The 13919-nt window shown below is 46.4% G+C and overlaps 1 protein-coding gene and 1 long non-coding RNA gene across 7 annotated transcripts in view; one reads left to right on the forward strand and one right to left on the reverse strand.

The window, feature by feature from the left end:
* The window catches only part of TTPAL (alpha tocopherol transfer protein like), a 36132-nt gene that overhangs the window by 6319 nt on the left and 15894 nt on the right, over window positions 1-13919 (forward strand). For 3 of the 6 annotated variants that reach the window (XM_058685725.1, XM_058685721.1, XM_058685724.1), the window contains one exon: window positions 4804-4923. The exons of the other annotated variants lie outside the window; for them this stretch is intronic. The gene's annotated coding sequence lies outside the window, so the exon portion shown is untranslated. The remainder of the gene's footprint in view (window positions 1-4803; window positions 4924-13919) is intronic. 6 annotated transcript variants of the gene reach the window in all.
* Window positions 6932-10624, reverse strand: LOC131485809 (uncharacterized). Its single transcript, XR_009249024.1, has 3 exons — window positions 9913-10624; window positions 9406-9738; window positions 6932-7511 (listed from the first exon to the last, which is right to left on the reverse strand). It is a non-coding gene; the product is annotated as an uncharacterized LOC131485809 (long non-coding RNA).

Consider the following 13919-nt stretch of genomic DNA (forward strand, 5'->3'; position numbering starts at 1 on the left):
CTGCTCTCCCTGCCCCACTCGGACCCCTAAATCCATTCCCCACAGTGTTTTTTTTATAAAGAACAAATCAGAAGACCACCTCTACCCTACCCCCAACTCGAGAATTATACCCATGCCGCACAGAGTGACACATCTCCTCCCCACCAGCCCTGTGTGGGCCCTGATCACCTCGGCTCTCCTCTCTGCCTCCCTCCAGGCATGCGGATCCTGCCTCAGGGCCTTTGCACTTGCCCTTCCCTCTGCCTGGATTCCTCTTCTCCCCCATCTTTAAACGGCTACTGTTTCTCATGATTCAAATGTTGCCACAAATGTCACCCACCCCCAAGCAACTGGCAACATAGGAGCCTCTTTGGCTGGGTGTTGTGTACTGCCTGAATTTTGTACCATGTGCCTGTTCAAATACATTGTTAGTTCAAATCCAAGTGTCTCCTTGGAGAGGCTTTTCTGGAAAACAATCTTCCCCGCTAGAATTTTCCCTTATGAAGTACTAATTGCCTTGGCTTTTTTGTTTGTTTTGTTCTGTTTTTAATCTCTTTTTAGTTTATTGTCTATTTCCCCTTCATGAGAACATGGACTTTACCTTGTCTTACCTGCTATCCACTATAGTCCTGGCCCATAGTAGGTGCTCAATAAATATTTATTGAATAAGTGACCAAAAGAAGGGAGGCTGGGAGGGAAGGAAGGATGCCTGCGACAGTAATGGAGATTTAACCCGACAGAGCTGGGGGTGGGAGGCTTGGGCTTAGCTCCAAGCAAGGGGAACGGTTGGCAGTCAGAGGGCTTCGAGAAGGCTGGGCTGATGGGACTAGAGACGAGAAGGCCAGGGTGTAAGGCAGGCAAGATACCCATTTTACCCAAGATACCAAGATCAGGAATCTGAGACTCAGCAAGGGTAAGAGACTTAACCAAGTCATCCAGTAGGCAAGGGTCTGGGTTTAGAATTCAGGTCCCAACTCAAGGTCAAATAAAACCTCACAGTGATTGAACATGTGTGTGTACTAACGTATGAGATGGGTAGTATTATCATTTCCGCATTTGACTAATGAAGAAACTGAAGCACAGAGAGATTGAGCAACTTGCCCTAGGCCATCCAGCTTGGCAGTAGCCAAGCCTAAGGCCTTTCCCTGGCTCCCAGTGGTTCCCAGTTTCCACCTCCCAATTCTCCCACAGCCTCTGGCCTCACACAAAGTTCCAGTCTGGACACGGAGGGGCTGTGAGTTTAAACACTGACCCTCTCTGGAGCTTGGGGCAACGCCAGAAAACTTCCAGGACGTGGGTTCCCCTAACTCCAAACCAAAAGACAGTACAACTAGCCCTACCTTTAGGGCTGCTGGGAGAAAAAAAGTGATAAAATATAATTATAGGACTAGTAAGTGATAAAAATAATTGTAGGGCTCCTGGCAAACAGCCTGAGCTATAGAGATACTGACTAACGACAGCAGGAATTTATGGCCCTGTGGGCTCAGTCTTTTAGAGGCTGGGGTGATAGGAGCCGGGGTCATGAGTGGGGTCATAGGCAGAAAACTCCCAGCAGCCCCTTCCTATCCTAGCAGCCCCGGCAGGGAAGCAGAGGAAGCAGAGCTGAGCGCTCAAGAGCACAACCTCTGAAGCCAACACGTCGCAAGCGAGCTGTCAACTCTCCTCTGCCTCAGTTTCTCTAACCCGCAAAAGTGTCCAGCGGCGGCACCTGGCACCCAGGGCTGTGAGGAGCACTAACTGAGGAAACTACTAGAAGGGCACCGATACAGCGCAATTGCTAAGTGATCCTTCTCAGAAAATGCTCCGCACACGCGCACTACACCTGCTTGCGGTTTTACAGTCTGATTTTTAAATAGACCCAAGATATTGTAGGCAGCTTTCCACGTCTGCAAGCTCGTTTCTGAAAGTAAGGTTTTAAGGGCTGAGAGAGCCCCCTCCTCGCTGCGGATCCACACTGCGCCCTCTAGAGGCTGTTTATTTTCTGCCTGCGTCTGTCCTAAGAGCTTTCTGCAGATCCCTAAGGCAATCCTAAGGCATTGAAACCAGGGCTCACGGACAGCAAGGCACTCAACCGGGGTCGCAAGGCTGGGCCGCAAAGTCTAACATTTAGACTCCAGAGGCAGAACTCAAGACTGAGAAGCACTGAGAAATTCAAAAGGGTTTAGAGTCAGGGGCACATGACTTTGAATTCCCGTTCTGCCACTACTGTCACCTTGGGTCAGCGCCTTAATCTCCAAAACATCAGTTTTCTCATCTGTAAAACGGGACTGCTGATAGCCATCACACAGCGTTGCCACAGAGACTGCTCCAATCTGGCAAATAGCTGCTGTTTCTGGAACGGTAATGCGTGTGGGGCTCCGTGTTAGGTGCTTTTCAGACAGTATTTCATTTAACTAAGCACAGGCAAAGCACCTTGCAGGCAAACAGCAATGTTAGCTCTCCTTGAATGAGCATTTCATAAGGGCAGGGGCTATGGCTGTTTTGCTCCCTGTGTGACTTCAAGATCTAAAACAGTGCCAGGTGCACAGTAGATACTCAACAAAAATTGTTGAATGAATAAAGGACTCGAATGTAGCCAAGATCAGTGACAAAAGGGCTCTGTTACTTACTGGGTAGGTGTAAAGACTCAAGCCTCTACACCTCTGAACTTCCGTTTTCTCCTGGGTCTAATGGGTACAATGACACTGGCAGCATTTATTGAGCACCAACTGTGTGCTGGGCCCTGTTCTAAGTGGCTTATATCTCCAAGTGGTAATACCCCCTTTAAACCTTACAACACTCTTTGAGGTACTATGATTAGCCCATATTAAAGTTAAACTAGCAGAGGCTCAGGGAGATTGTCACTTGGCTAAGGTCTCATGAATAGAAGAGGTGGAGCTGGAATTCAAATCCCCGAGGCCTCTGATGCACCTGCAGAGTGCACCTGCTGAACACTTCTATAGTGGCTTTCTTTATTATTATTATTATTATTATTATTTTATTAAAAATTTTTAAGTTTATTTATTTATTTTGAGAAAGAGAGAGAGCAAGCAGGGGATGGGCAGAGAGAGAGGGAGAGAGAGGATCCCAAGCAGGCTCCACGCTGTCAGCACGGAGCCCCATGCAGGGCTCAAATTCATGAACCATGAGATCATGACGAGAACCAAAACCAAGAGTTGGATGCTTAAATGACTGAGTCACCCAGGTGCCCCTATAGTGCCTTCCCAAGAGTGACCCTTCCTCCCCCAGCAGCAGTAGAAAGAGTAAATACACGGAGGTATATTCGTAGAGGGGAAATACTACACAGTAATGAAAAAGAGTAAATTACCAGTAACTGCAACAACGTGAGGGAATCGTACAAGTACGTCAAAAGGAGCCAGCTGCGAAAGATACTAGAGTTGCCAGATAAAATACAAGATATTCAGGTGAATTTTCATTCCAGGTAAACAATTAATTTTTTTTAGCATAAATATTTCCCAGGGGAAATTCCAACTTACTTGGCATTCTGGATTTTTATGTGCTAAACGTGGCAACTCTAAATATTATGTATGTGTGATTCCACTTACACGAAGTTCAAAAGCAAGCAAAAGGAATAAATGGTGCTAGAAGTTAGGATAGCAGTTGCCAGGGGTGGAGTAAGTAGAAAGGCTGTAAGACAAGTTATGTATCAAGGCGCCTGGGAGGCTCAGTTGGTTGAGTGTCCTGCTCTTGATTTCGGCTCAGGTCGTGATCCCACAATTTCTCTCTCTGCCCCTCTCCTGCTCATGCTCTCTTTCAAAATAAATAAATAAACTTAAAACAAAAAAGCTTTTAAAAAAAAGCGCTGTATATCTTGATCTGGACGGGAGGTTACCTGTGTATACACACTTGTAACAATTCACCAAGCTGTATACTTAATATTTGTACATTTTACAAGTTTTGTGAATTGTGACTCCTTAAAAAAAAAGGTTTAAAAATTTTAAAGAGCAGTACACCCTATTTAAACAATCTTTAGTAAGAGTATCTGGTGGGGTGCTCAAAAGGGTAAAATGAGATAATATCTTAGCACGTTTTAGGAGCTCATATTAAGAACTCAATGAATGGAAGCCACTGTTAAAAGTGACAACATTCATGTTATTATCACCCCCTTTTGTGATTTTCTCTATTGCAGATTGATTGGAGTGCCCTCAAGTGTCTACATTTTGTCATAGCGCCTCAGTTACTGCAAAGAATACCCTTTACCCAAGTTTGGAGTCTCAATTCTGAAGGGCAGTGCTTTGCTTTTGCTCCAGAAAGCAGAAGAAAGTACCCAAATTCACATCAGACCAAGGCTCCCAAGACTACCCTGCCCGTGGTAGTCCCCTGAAGTTTGTGAGAAGACAGGCAGAAGGGGACGCACAGGGCCCTATATTTCACTGTCCGAGCACAATTGCAAACATCTTGTTCCCAGGAACTCACATGAGCATATTTGAAAGCAGCATTGGACAGGCTACACAAGCTTTCATGTCAACAATCACGGCCGCTTCCATGTGGGTGCTTTCAGTGGGTGCTTCCTATGTGCCAGATACCATGCAAGGAAGGAGATATATGTCCATTTTCCCCCCCTTTTAATCCTTAAAATGACCTGTGAGGCACAGATTGTTTGTAGCCTGCTTTTTTCCTCTTAAGAGTATGCCTTGGGCATCTTTCCATGTCAATAAATATAGCTGTGGCGGTAAGTACTTGATTCAAAGGCTGAGAAACTTAAACAGTCAGCAGCCACTGCCCAGGTAAAGATCAATAATAGTTAACATTTATTGAGTGCTTTATCACACACCAGGCCCTACGCTAATTGTTTAACATGAACTATCTTTCATTTGATCCTAGAGGCAATCTGGAGGTAGCTGCTAGTATTATTCAGATGAGGAATCTGAAGCTCAAAGAAGTAAAGGAACCATCCAAGGTCAGACAGCTGGTGTAAACGGCAGAGCTGGGATTCAAACCCAGGTGGGTCTGATTCTGGTGCTGGGCTCTCCACCAGCATATGGGAAGGACAATATGGGGGAGAACACAAGGGAAGGTCCCAGAGTGGAGAAAGGAGCCACTGACAAATCCTGAAGGCAGAAAGGCAGTGTAGACCGAGGCCGGGGGAGAGGCAATTTCTGAAAAGCCCTAGATCACCATGGAAGGGATGGAAGGCTTCCTGGAGGTGATATCATTTCGACTGACTCTATGTCTCCAGCCAAGAAAGGAGGGTTCTTAATAACTCCCAGCCCTTGAGTGGTTTCACATCAGACACACATGGCTTCACATACTAATTGTGCCACTCTCTAGTTGAAACACACACACACACACACACACACACACACACACACACAATATTGAGGTATCATTGATGTACAATAAACAACTCCTATTTAAACTGCATGATTTGCGCCACCTAGGCGGCTTAGTCGGTTAAACATCTGACTTTTGATTTTGGCTCAGGTCATGATCCCACGATTCGTGGGTTCGATCCCCACGATGGGCTCCGTGCTGACAGTGCAGAGCCTCCTTGCTCTGCACTCCTTGCAGGGCCCGTGCTGACAGTGCAGAGGGATTCTCTCTGGGTTCTTTCTCTCCCTTTCTCTCTCCCTCTCTTTCTGCCCTCCCTCCCCCTCAAAATAAACATTGAAAAATTGCATGATTTGATAAATTTTGACATATGTACATACCCATGAACCTACCACCACAATCAAGATGATGAATATCTCCATCACCCCGAAAGTTTTCCGGGGCCCCTGTGTAGGCCATCTCCTCCTAACCACACACACCCCACTCCCATCCCCATGCCACCATGGTAACCATGGAGTACTTTATTTTCACCCTAGATCACTTTAAATTTTATGCAATTTTATAGAAATGGAATCATACAACGTGTACTCTTTTCATCTGGCTTCCTTCATTGGGCATCATTATTTTGGGATTCACCCAGGTTGTTACACACATCCATAGTTTGTTCCTCTTCATTGTTCTTTTTACTTATTATATGCATATCAGTTCGTTTATCACATTTCCCTGGGAAAGAACATTGTTTTCCCCAGTTTGGGGCCATTACAGATAAAGCTGCTAAGAACATTCAGGCGCACGTCTCTGAGTGACAGATGCTCTTGTCACCGGAAGGCAGGTGCCAGGGAGTGTCATTGCTGAGTCATGTAAGTGTATGTTTAACTTCTTCAGAAGCCGCTGCAAACCATTCTCCAAAGTAGCTGTGCTGTCCTGTGTCCCCACCAGCAGCGTAAAGAGTCTCAGTTGCCAGGGGGAGTCTTCTCCATCTTAGCCATCGTAGCTAGATGCCCTAGTGTTTCTCAACCTGCAGACCCCACTGGTGGCCCCTCAGCCTTTCTGGAGCCCAGTTTCTTCATCTGTAAAATGGAGGGAATCGTAACAGCGTCGAAAGGCAGTGAAGCTGGCACATAGGCAACACAGCACAGGGACTAGCAGACCGTCCGTGTTTCCTAAAAAGCTGGCCATTTTATTAGTTGGCCCCCGGCCATCCCATGGTCTGGGGCCTTACCCCAGGACACACCTTCAAACTGGGTGGTAAAAGCTGCCTCCTTTGCATGGAGTCCATGCTCCCAGCCCGGAGGAAAAACGAGAGCAGCAGGGAAGGTTCCAGGCACCATGCTGGTGCTGTGCATGGCTGAGCCTTATAAAGCCTCAAGGTGAGTGGTTGTTTTTTTCTTTTTCTAACTTTACATACGACAAAACTGAGGTGTGGTAACCAGTCGCTGGCCAAGGTCGCACAGCACTTAAGTGACTGCTGGGATTTGAACCTCGGTCAGTCTGCTTTGGGGGCTAGAAGAATCGCTAATGGCATGCCTGGCCAGCAAAATGGCCCAGTCACAAAAGTACCTCCTGAGGCTCAGGGCCGTCGTTAGCCAGGTTCTCTGGAAACAGAGTCTGAGGCAGGGACTGAGTGTGTGTGATTTATTTTTTTTTTTAATTTTGTAAATGTTTATTTATTTTTGAGAGAGAGAGAGACAGAGCATGAGCAGGGGAGGGGCAGAGAAAGAAGGAGACACGGAATCTGAAGCAGGCTCTAGGCTCTGAGCTGTTGGCACAGCTCACAAGCAGCAAGATCATGACCTGAGCTAAGTCGGACACTTAACTGACTGAGCCACTCAGACACCCCAAGTACATGTGATTTATTAACGGGGGAAACTGTAAGAGAAGGAGGAACTCAGGATAGGAAGGAACCGAGCAAAGTCGTGCTCTCACATAAAGTCCTGTGAGGGGGCTGGCCTGTTGTACGTCTGGACGTCTGTCCGTTGGCTGTGAACCACTCTGTGGGTGACGAGGGTGACCTCTTGGGTGAGGTGACTTCTGAGGTCATAGTGTTCAGGAGGAGACAAAGCAAGCCATTAGACACCAACAACTGAAGCATCTAGGAGGATGGGGGTGATGGCCCCATAAAGGAAGGGCTTCAGAGGTTCCCAGAGGCACCCACACACTTCTAATGAACCAAACTCCAGAGCGTTCTGGAACATTCACTTCCAGGCTTGTTTTGGAGAACTGTCCACCTTGCTGTAAGCAGCATGTTGAACAAACCCGACCTGTGACATAATCAAAACACACCTTTATTTTTGTCTCCCAATGTCCCTTTTAAGATTAATTCAGTGAAGCGACATTTTCTTTGCCACTAGGTGACAATTCATCCCCCGTTACTTTTCTGCTCATTCTCAAGACACAGACAATTCTATAATCACTCTAGGTCACAAACACAGTAGTGATTTAGAAATTAGAATGTCCAGTAAAGCTACGAATCAAAACTCCCAGCTTGATTTGGGGTTAAAGCTTCTCCCCTCAGCCAGCTTGGCCCTTCTTCGGGCTGGCAGCCTACCCACAGTGGGGGGAAGGCAGGGAAGGTGGCTCCTCTCTTTCTCATCCCCTTCCCCACAGGTGGGGCTGAGGGGGCTGGGGAGAGAAGGTGAGGGGAGAGGATGGCTCTCACTTGACCTGCCACCATCTTGGCTGGCTTTGAGCTCTCTGGTTCTAAGAGACATTTTAAGCTGCCCCTTTTCTGTCATGGGATGCTGTTGTGGGCTCATGGGGATGGTCCAATGCTACAGCCCCTTCTCACCCTTGACCTTGATGGATGCACCTCTCTTCCTAGGGGTCCCTAGCAACTCCTTTCTCAGCCCTAGGAACCTGACATCCAACCCTAGCTTTTCGGTGCTACTACTTCTCTGTGCTTCCACAAGGCCCTAGGAGACAGGACCCAAGCTGACCCTGTGCTCATGCTGGTCCATGAGGAATACTTGGAGAACCTGGGAGCGTGGGCTGACCTCAGCACCTCCACACTCTCCAGCTCCTTCACCAGTGCAGCTGGGCAGCCCATTTCTCCCAACCTCTAGATGTCCCTGCCCACATCAGACCCCTGGGTCCCCACACAGGGGCCACATATTAAGCTCTTCAAATTGTACCCCCCTCAAGAGCCCCCATCACTCAATTCCACTCTTCTAAGAAGATGGCCACCAAAGGGTCGTTGTCCTCTCTCCCTGCCACAGGAGAACCATGAGTGGGTGTCGGGGCGATAATACATATCAGGGTTTTAAGTGGTCATGGCCAAACTTAGCAGTTGTGGGCTTTGGACTGTGCTCTTGAAAAGTTATCGATGGCTGTCACAACAGAGCATTTGAGCTACAGTGTACAAGTTACATCCACCTCCCTGGGCCTCTGTTTTCTCCTATCTTCATGAAGGTGACAATACCTACCCACAGTGTTGTTATGGGGACTGAGTGACATAGTTAATTTATAGTGTTGCCAGTATTAGGGGCACCTGGGTGGCTCAATCTGTTTAGCTTCTGACTTCGGCTCAGGTCATGATCCCACGCTTCGTGGGTTCGAGCCCTGCATCGGGGCTCTGTGCTGATGGCTCAGAGTCTGGAGCCTGTGGATTCTCTCTCCCTTTCTCTGCCCCTCCCCTGCTCATGCTCTCTCTCTCTCTCTCAAAAATAAAAACATAAAAAAATTTATAGTGTTGACAGAACTGACTCTCTAGGATCTCACAGTCACAGACCTCCAACTCCGTCTCTGGGTGACTGCTGACAAGTGATTTTCCTCTCTTGGCCTCAGTTTTCCCACCTGTCCAATGGTACTCATAAGAGCCCCTATGTGATAGCATCTCCACAAGGTTGGTGGAGTGAATATATATAAAGTGCATAGCACAGTGCCTGGCATTTGGTAAGTACTCAGTACTGCTGGATGTTAATAATACAGTGGAGGGTGGACTGGGTGGACTCCTAAGCTGGTACTTGTGGGGCAGGGGATATGAGTCTCCACTCTTGCTGGTCTCCTACCATTCCAGGCCCTGTTTTGGAAATGCTTCAGCCCAGCTGGGATCTGGGGCCCCTGGGAACAGATAGGACTGCCCGTACCTCCAAGCAGTCATGCTGACTCAGATTTAAAAATCAATGTGTGACCAGAAAAACACAGCTGGGCTCTCACCTCTTGTGGGAAATCTGCACAGCCACCTGCACACATGTCTTTATCTCAAGCTCAGAGAGGTGGCCAGCCCTATTCTGGGCCCTGATTCCAAGATTTGTGAGCAAAAAGCCTTGCACACAGAGTAACAGAAGTCTCTGTCTCCTTGAGGCATGCCAGGCCTATGGGTCACAAGCTTCGCATGACCTCGTGGTTGGGGTCAGGCATGTCTGGTGCTTGCCAAGCCCTTGACTTCTCCCAGCCCTGGTCTGGACACTTCTCAAGCCAAGTCAGGCTCTGGACGGCTGGTTGGGCAACCCATGACCTCAGACTGGGTCAGATCCATCAGATGAGCATCTGTTGAAGAGTATGGAACATTTTGTTCTTTAGAATCCCAAGGGCCAAAGAGTATGAACCCTCCCCATCCACAATTTATGCCCCCCCCCCCCCCAGCCAACTACCATTTACTCTGGGCAAGTTCCTTTGCCTGAGTCCAATTTTCCCACCTGTCAAATGCAAACCAACAAGTACCTTTGTCTGCCAGGGTTGTTGTGAGATTCAGGTAATGAGTGTCAGGGGGTGGCACACACTGGCAGGCACTTGATGGGGGAAGTTATTCGGGCAAACAGGGACGCTGGACCAGTACGTTATATATGCGGGGTTGGTGGTGGCGGAGGCGGGGGGGGGGGGGGGGAGCATGGACTATGGAGGCAGAGTTCCTGGGTTCAAAACGAGGCTGCTGCACCACCTTCTGCATGACCACAGGTGACTTCTCTGAGTCTCCATTTCTTCTCTGTAAAATGGGAATAAAAATGATAGGGTTACGAGGATGCAGTTAGATGAGATGTACTGGGAACAGTGCCTGGAATGTAATAATCACTTAATAAGCATTAACTACTTTTGATGAGTCAGACATGTTGATAATGGTGCTGAAATCACACCAGTAAGGCTGTTTGACAGGATTAACAGGGAAGAGAACTCATATTCATTGAGTACCTACTATGTACCAGGCCATATCCATATATTCAAACATGTGTATACGGACACACACACACACACACACACACACACAGTGAGGTAGGTAGTTCTGTTTTCATCTTTTAAAAACCTTATGTTATGAAACAAATCACAGATGTGGAAAATCATACAAATTAAATTTGTAGCTTGGTGATTATTTCAGGGGCAAACGCCCTCATAACCAACACCCAGGTCAAGAAATAAAACTTTGCCAGTGACCCCAGAAGCCCCTCCATGTACCCCATCTCAATCATAGCCCTCCCCCCACAAAAGTAATTAGTAGCCTGACTTTTAGAGTAATTATTTCCTTGCTTAATCATTTGAGTGTGCATCCCTAAGATACTGTAGTTCAGTTTCGCCCATTAGAAGAAACGAAGCATGTGTTTTAAGCCATAGATTCCCCTTATATCTCTTTCTTTTCCTTGAAATTTATCTGTTATGCTGCTTGACCCATAGAGTTCCTCAAAGTCTGGATTTTGTCTCTCAGATCCTCACAGTATATAGTTCAACATGGCCCTTTGACCTCTGCATTACTTGTATATTAGCAGCTGAGTCAGACCCAGTTTCCATCCCTCTGGTGTGATTATAGGTAGTCCTGGGTTCTTTTATCAAGAAGCACATACGTGGCTGGAGTTTGCTCTTTTTTGATATTACCTGCTACTGGGTACAGCAGCTACATACATTAATTCATGGCAGCTGGCAAAATAGCAATATTGTATTATTTTGCCTTCCTGCATCAATTGTAGTAGTTTTATAAGAAAATGGTTTTCGTGGGGCGCCTGGGTGGCCCAGTCGGTTAAGCGTCCGACTTCAGCCAGGTCACGATCTCGCGGTCCGTGAGTTCGAGCCCCGCGTCGGGCTCTGGGCTGATGGCTCGGAGCCTGGAGCCTGTTTCCGATTCTGTGTCTCCCTCTCTCTCTCTGCCCCTCCCCCGTTCATGCTCTGTCTCTCTCTGTCCCAAAAATAAATAAAAAACGTTGAAAAAAAAATTTAAAAAAAAGAAAATGGTTTTCTTAATCTATTATTTGGTCACTCAGTGGTACAGTTCCAAATTGGAAAGGTGGGACAAATACTTGACTCTTTTCTTTTATTTCCATAGTTTCCAAGAATATAATTTGTTTCTCTGCCATCCTCAGAAGACGATCAGTTAGTGTGTTGGCTGAATATCATATGAACTTATTGGAACGTGTTTGATGCATTTCAATCAATTGCAATTATTAGCTTTGTTGCAGCTGAAATTGTACTATCATCAGGTTGGTTTCTAAGTCCATTTGGTAGCCTCGATGGCTGATGGCTTACAATCAATCCTAAAACTGGTTCTAGGAGATTGTCTGAGCTCAGAATCACGTGCTCTGAAAACAGTGACAGCTCAGGCATTTCTGGCCGCCTTTAGCACATACCCAATGCCCAGATTTCTTTCTCCGGAGACTGGATGAAGCTTGGAGGGCAGGATGTTTGCAGCCCTCCAAACCAAAATGCAGAGCAAGCTCCCCTCCCTCTGGTGATCTTTCTGCTCTCGAGTGGGGTGGTCATCACAAGTTAACAGACGTGTCATGATCCAATGTACCAGAACTCTGCACATGCCATTCTACTGAATCCTTCTAAGGACCCTCTGGACAATGGGAACCACCTGCCCCCCATTTTACCCATGAGCAAATGGATCTTTTGGAGGGTTGTTCAGTCTGTGTTACTTCTGAGTGTCCAGTGCAGAAAAGTCAAAGACAGAAGTTCAAATCTCAGCTCAACCATGGATTCATCATATAAACATGGGCAATTTCTTCTTCTTCTCTGAGTCTGCTTCCCAGCCTGTAAGAACAAACAGGCAAAGTAACCTCTTAGGCAAAGTAAAATTGGGGGCTGTGCTGTCATACAGACCTTGGGCCCCAAACCAGCTCTTTCACTGACTATCTTGAGCCCCTAAACAAGTGACTTTCCCTTTCTGTACAGGGGAAATGGAAAGATGTTTCCTCATCTGGACAGAGGGAAATCCTAGCTTGCTGTTCACAGGGTTGTAGTAAGGCATAATTGAAATCATACAAGCAAACTATTTAGTAGAGTGCCTGGTGTATATAATCACTCAAAATATGAAAACTCTCTTTTTGTTAATTATCTGAGACTCTTCTAATCCTGAGATAACTTGGTTCCATGATATGTAACACCAAGAGGAACCAAAAGTAATGGCCCTCAATTGAAGGATGGGGCAGGGACTTCTGGGGCATCTCTGAATCTTGTCCCACCCTTCCCCTGCCCTTGAGACCAGGTTCTAGAACAATATTCTTCTCCTGCTGGCAGTATCTGGGATTGCAACCCGGATGGTACCACCAATGGGTCCGGGGTCTGAGTGAAGGGGTTTATCCCAATGACTAGGACAGCATGGTTTGAGTGTATTTATTGGAGAGAGAGAGAGAGAGAGAGAGAGAGAGAGAGAGAGAGAAACAGACTGAGTAGGGGAGGGGCAAAGAGGGAGAGACACAATCTCAAGCAGGCTCCGTGCTGTCAGCACAGAGCTTGTTGTGTGGCTCAAACTCACGAACTGTGAGATCATGACCTGAGCCAAGATCAAGAGTCCGACGCTTAACCCACTGAGCCAGCACCCCTAGGACAGCATGGTTTGGATAGGATCATCCCTCGCCCTTTGGCACCAGAGCTGTCATTTGTAAAAACACTATATGCCTGGCAAGGGACAAGGTGTTTCCTCTTATGATCTTATTTAATACACTTTTTGCTCATGAGGAACCAGAGGCTTTGGAAATTTGAGTGACTTGGCTACAGTCACATAGATGGGAACAGGGTTGCCAGATGGTGGTAGGCTGGATAATGGCACCCCAAAGATATTATTGTCCTATTCTCTGGAACCTGTTAATATCTTACCTATGTGACAAAAAGAACATTGAAGATGTGATTAAGTTAATGATCTTGAGATGGGAGATAATCCTAGATTATCTGGGTGGGCCCAATGTAATCACAGGAGTCTTTATAAGAGGGAGGCAGGACACATTGTATCTGTACTCAACAATAAGGTATTGTACACTTTAAAAATTGTTAAAAGTATAGATCTCATGTTAAGTGTTCTTACCACAAGAAATATTTTTAAAAATTTCAAAGAGGGGTGCATGAGGATCAGAGTCAGTAGAGATGTGCCAACAAAAAGTAAGAAGTTGAAGTGATTTCAGGAATGAGCTATGAGCTATGGAATGCAAGTAGCCTCTAGAAGCTAAAGAGGCAAAGAAATGGATTCCCTGCTAAAGTCCCCAGAGAAAATGCATCCCTGTCACCACCTTGATTTTAGACTTCCGACCTGCAGAACTGTAATCGAATAAATTTGTGTCGTTTCAAGCCACTATATTTGTAGCAATTTGTTGTAACAGCAACAGGAAACCAATACATAGATGGAGGGAGAAAAATAAACCAAACACAAAAAAATCAGGGTGTCCAGTTAAATTTGAAGTTCTTATAGGTAATAAATTTTTTCATCTAAGTATATCCCAAATGTTGTACAAGACATACTTACACTTAAAAAG

Source organism: Neofelis nebulosa, chromosome 9 (assembly GCF_028018385.1).
Source record: "Neofelis nebulosa isolate mNeoNeb1 chromosome 9, mNeoNeb1.pri, whole genome shotgun sequence".
Lineage (NCBI taxonomy): Eukaryota > Metazoa > Chordata > Mammalia > Carnivora > Felidae > Neofelis > Neofelis nebulosa.